Genomic DNA, 6000 nt, shown 5'->3' on the forward strand with positions numbered 1-6000 from the left:
TAAACAGAACGACATACAGAAACCAAACAAGCTATTTTTGGTATGTCACTCCCTACTACCGAACTGCTTTTATCAGTGACTGTCTTCTTGACGCTTAGTTTTCTTTATTTTTTGCTTTGTTTTGAATGAGCATTAATGTTCTATTTCTGTGCACATGGACCATTTAGCAAACTGGAGCAATCAATTTTTCCTCCTCTCTTCCCAATTTGTTGGACGAGATCGGAATTACATGTTTACATCAAGTTATAGAGGAGGTGCCTTTTTGATTCATCGTATCTAAAATTTTGTATCCATATATGTTCCTTTTTTGTCTATATTTGCCCCTTTTTCATCTCTCTATCTTTTTTTTTTTCTGTCTCTCTTTGTGGTCCTTAGAGGCCCCGACATCAGAAAGCCAGTCACGTAGAAAACTGGGTGTGCTCATATTTTCCAAAACAACCCCAGTAACTCAGGTGACCCACATAGAGATGTTGTCACATCATCTTGCCGCGCAAACCTTAAAATTGTATTTTTTCAAAATATCAAATAAAAGGGGAGGAGAAGGGAAAGTAAAACGCCTGGCTAGAAAATCAACCGCGATGTGTGCTATGTGTTTTCATCATTATTATTATCATTATTATTTGTTTGCTAGTGTGGTTTTAAAGTTTGACCGTGTTCTGTTTGTTGTGGGTTTTTGCAATTTTCTTAGAGCATATTTGTTTGTTTTCGTTGTGTGTGTCTTGTGCTTCTTTATCATAATTTCTTCAGATGTGTACACCCCGGCCTACTTCCAAGTCTGCAGGCCGTGAGAATGGTGGCTTTCTCGCGCAAAATTTGGAACAAAAATATCTTATTAGGGGTTTGATGGATGATTCTTATGTGAGCAAGCATGTAAAAGGCAATTAGAGGCATTAGACCTCCCCCGATCTTTCTACTCCTCTTGATCCATCTCCCTCTTTCCTGATCTCGCCAGAACTCATCGATTCTCTCCGCAAATCACAGTCGATTTCAAGCTCGAATGAGTGACTCGCTTCCATCGAGGCAAACCGCACAAAAGACAGACACACTTTTTTGAAATCCTAATTAAACCTCACAAAAGGAAGGCCTACAGCTAACTTTTTCTCTTTTTTTGATTAGTGGGGAGCCTCAGATGCTGGCAAATTCTCGACTCTCTCGGAAGAAGAAAAGAGGCGAAGAAAAAGACACAAAGTGAAAAAATTTATTGTAGTCTTGAAAGAAGAATCACAATTGAACCCTGGCTTTTTGGTTGGAAAGACAAAACGAGCAAGACTCCTTTGTTTCCACTTAGTGCTAATTCTACCGCAATTTACGAACGAAAAAAAGAAAAGAAAAAAGGGAAGAGAAGGAGGGAAGGGAGCCCTCGTGACAATTCCCTGCATGCCCGCCCGATATTGGCAGCCGCGCTGACGTTATTGAGCGCAAGCTTCGACGTGGCTCTCATTAGAGCAGCTGACGGGATTGGAGACAAAGAGACCTCGCTCTCAAGGATGCGCTCGCTGACCTTGCAAACCCGAAACATTCGAATGCAGATAGAGGTCTAATCTTGTCCCAGTGTACTTTCACTTCATACATAACGTTTTTGAGATGGTGGTGGGGGGCGTATGCTTCACTAGCTGAGTGGATGTCATATCATTATTAAGCTTTGCCCAGATTTTTACACTTGTTTTTCGATATTTTTTTTTTTCCCCTGTCGCTACTGATGCATGTTTGCTTGATGATCTGAGATCCAATGTGTGATCAATGTCGCAAGTGTGAAATCTGCAATTGTCCCACCGGGACCATCTTGATCGAGAAGAAAAGGGGGGCACGACTCCGGAGAAGTTAGGTCGAGTGGTAGAAAGTCTCGCCACAAGAGCTGTTTTGCATTGGCCGTGAAGGGATTCAGCCAAATGCAGGACTCTTTTTTAAAGAGTCCGTGCCGAATCTTTCAATTTGATTTCTGCGTTTTGCTTGCTTTGATTGAAAGGATAGTGGCCGTGACGGGACACAAACGGCGCCATCAAGCAAGCGATAAGGTTTTTACAGGTTTTGTTGCACCTACCACTCTCTAGGGAAAATGAAGTAGTTAATTAGTATAAGAGAGCAAAAGAAGAAAAATAGGAGCCATCTAACAGACAATGAACACCAGGTGTTGAATGTAGCACAGGTTGAATGCTGTTCATTCCATCTGTGCCGATGATGCACAAATGGATAGCCAACCATCTCAAATGTTGACCTTCAAAGTAGTGTGTATGTACTCACTATCTCTACATGGAAGAATTGGAATTTTTGAATATTTCAGTTCAGTTTATTTCACCTTAAATAAACAAAGAGAGATGGAGAACAAACACAGGCAGTAAACAAAAGAACACAACAGCACAGGCAAACATTAAAGGACAAGTTTACCCTTCATAGACATGTGGGTTGAGTGAATGCAGCAATATTAGTAGAGCACATCGTTGAGAGAGTTTGAGGAAAATCGGACAATCCATTCAAAAGTTATGAATTTTTGAAGTTTCTGCTCACTCAAGGCTGGATGAGAAGACTACTATAGCTTGTGATGTCACATGAGTACAACGATATAAAGAAAGAATAAAGAAAATTCAACATATTTTCACTTTTCTCGCATAACAAAAGAACACCTGACTTCTCTCTTTCAGAAGGCAGGGGGAATAATATTACCCTTAATATATGTCAGTAACAAGTCGAAGAAATTTGCACTTTATTCAAAAAGTACATTTTTGTAAAATTCTCATTTTATTTTCTTTATATAGTTGTACGCATATGACATCATACACTTTAGTAGTCTTCTCATCCAGCAGTGACTACGCAGATACTTAAAAAATTCATAACTTTTGAACAGATTGTCCGATTTTCCCCAAACTTTCACTGATGTGTTCTACTAATATTGCTGCATTCACTCAATCCACATGTATATAAAGGTGGACTTGTCCTTTAAATGAATGGTGTGACCCTTGAGAAAAGCCATTACAGCTTAGGACTAAGGCCCATAAAACGGAATAAAACCAAATTGTCTGTACTAAGTAAGATGTAACTTTGATTGCTCATCCATGGCCAGTTGTAGCCCCCTGGAATTATGTCTCTCTCTCTCTCTCTGCACCAGCAGTGTAACATCCCACATACAATTAATGTTTTGACATTCACATGTGTGCGCACTTACACTAATCACCTTAATACATTACACAGACATCGGAGCTCACCTTGAAGTACACATCAGGGAAGAACAGTCTCGGGGAGAGTCTAAGCGGACAGAATTTAAACTGCAAGCATAACGCAGATGAACATTTTTGAGCTCGTCATGTAAAATGCTCATACACGGAACATCTGGCCGAGGGGAATACTTTTATTATGGTCACGTCCAGTCTAAGGAGTTTCAGTTCAGGCCCTTCTGTGTCCCACCCAATATTTTGCCCCCTTTTCTGTTTTCCTCTACGTTTGGCCCCCGTGGCAGTATAGCTAATCTACCCAACATCTCATCAGGGGGTGTGAGTTAAATTTGGGTGGACAGGGTAGGAGCCCCTAAATGGAATAACATTTGGATGGGGACTTAATGACAAAAGGTCGCCCTGACAGACATTTAAAGAAGCTGCTCCTCTTTTTCTCATTGATGTCAAGTTATCTCCTCATCCGTCCATAAAGTCCTCCAGGCTTGCTCTTTAAAGACCGCGTCCTTATGCCCCGGAGGAAATCTAATTAGTTTTGGCAAAATGCTGGAGCGATTAAATCTACGGCTCAAGCAGCTCCAATCGTGCCCAGTGTTGGCAGGGTAATTAATGATCTGAGAGGATTAATTGCCAGTCAGGACGAAGAGGCAGACGAGTGTGCGTTTCATCCTTGGGAGCCATCGTCATGGCGATGAGATGCCCTCTTCCTCGTCGATTTCAGCACCAGCCATGCAAGAGCCCACTGACTTGGAATGGGAGCAACAATGCAGGGGTACAATTTCTATTTGCTGTGAGCAGGAATTTTCAAGATACAATGTCATAGACAGTAATCCAGGGCAATGCGTGTGAATGATTTAGATCGCCTTGTGGCTCGCGTGGACATCAATCAGAATCGGAGTTCAATTTCAGCGGTGGCCGTCATCTTTTGCTGATTGAGAAATCACCCGGCTGCAAGCTGCAGGCTCTCCGTTTTTTACATATATCTACAAAAAGATGTGGGAGCGCACACACGCACAATCTCATCAGCTATATTCCTGATTTATGGGCAAACTAGCAGCTATTGCATTCCGACAATGAGTTGCGCTTGTTGGCGAAACCCCGCTCTGTTTGGGTGCAATAACTGCGAGAATTTGCCAATTATTTCAAAGAATAACAAATTGAGTGGATGTAATGCTGCCTGCCGAGGGGATGCAATGTGCCGACGCTGATTTATTGGTATCAATCGACGAGCTCTCATAGCCCATTTCCAGGCATGGTAGAATATTATGCCTCGATTCAATCGGTTGCATTCGGGGCGCAGTGTAGGCATAAAGCGGCGGAGTTTGATGTGCCCTCCTGGCCGTTCAACAATTTTTTTTTTCAGACATTTCAGATGCAGAGTGGAAACTGTTAAAGCTAAAGCATAGTTCTCAGAAGGACTCAAAATTCATCTTCCACCATCTGGAATGTTCTTGCAATATATCGAAAGGGTCTCCCGAGAAATTTGTCCGGCAGATGCAATTTGCCAGTATAATGTAAGATGTATTGGAGTACTTTGAAATCATAAATGTAAAATAATTTTGATCATAAGTACACAACTTTTATTCCTGAATCACCCTCCCCATTCAATAGCAGGTTGGTTGAATGTTACTGGTACATGATGATCAAATCGTGCCCTAGCAGTAGTATCAAATTGCATGCAGCTCACACGCATGCGATTCACTCTTGCAGGATGGATGGCCGACTCTGACCCGATAAATGTAATTGATGTAATCGATCATAAAACATCACGAGCAACCACGATCGGAATGCTCCGAGACTGCAATACTTCCGATGTGCCTTTCAATGTAATATTTCACGTTTTCATTGTTACCCAACTGAAATTGCGTTATCACAGTACTATATTTCACACACATTTCTTAGGCATATGTCTCCATTTTAGAGCAAAAATTGGCAGTTTATGCAGTCGTATGGGAAGTACGTTTGTACCTTTAAAGTTTGATTTTTTTGGCAAGAATTCATCCCAGCATGTAAAGGTTAATCTTTTCCACAGACCTGAGGTATGAGAATATGTCTTGGAGGCCATGCAAGAAATATGTCACTATTCATCAGAGAATTTAGACTGAGACACTCACATACTCTGCTCCCATTTTCTTTCTTTTTGTATATCTTTATTTAATGCAGGGCTACAATTAATGAAATGGCCTGCAGCAATGAATGCTGCAGTGACTCTTTGGAAATAAAAACATTCACGACGATGATGCATTCAGATTTCCAGTTTTCTTAATTGAAAGAGGCATGATAATGCTCATATCAGTTACTTTGGCTATTTCTTTTTTTTCTCCCCATCTTCAATTATGGGAAAATGAGCGTATATCACTTAGATCGGCTTCACTGCCAACGAAAGTGAAAGGGAATGGTCCGTTGCTTTCGGTCATTGTCATTCTTAGGGAATGGCTGTTGTCGTTGTCGTTTGCTGCTCATCTTTGAATGCATGACGGGAGGAGAGCTTGGTGACTAGAAAAAGCTCGTCACACTCACAATTAGTCACCGCCTGCTAAATAGCGACCTCCGGACGGATGTACTTTCCTTCATCCGAGCAGCATTTCATGGGCTGCCATGTTTCAATGTCCTGCATATAACCTTTGTAGAAGAGGATAATGTTCCTGGTGTCCCCCTCATCCCCCTCCCCCCGGGGCAGCGGAATGTATTCACGTAATAGATTACCCCCCATCAAACGCCCCGCAGTTGATCGAATTGTTGTAAAAAATTTCCTGACCAGAATGATTCAACCAGTATGCCAGCTTTTCATAGGATTTTCCCCTCTGTTTTTCTTTTTTTATTTCTCCAAGCAGTA

The sequence above is a fragment of the Diadema antillarum genome, unplaced genomic scaffold (genome assembly GCF_040938485.1).
Source record: "Diadema antillarum isolate AM-2024a unplaced genomic scaffold, OU_Dant_1.0 scf00000098, whole genome shotgun sequence".
NCBI lineage: Eukaryota > Metazoa > Echinodermata > Echinoidea > Diadematoida > Diadematidae > Diadema > Diadema antillarum.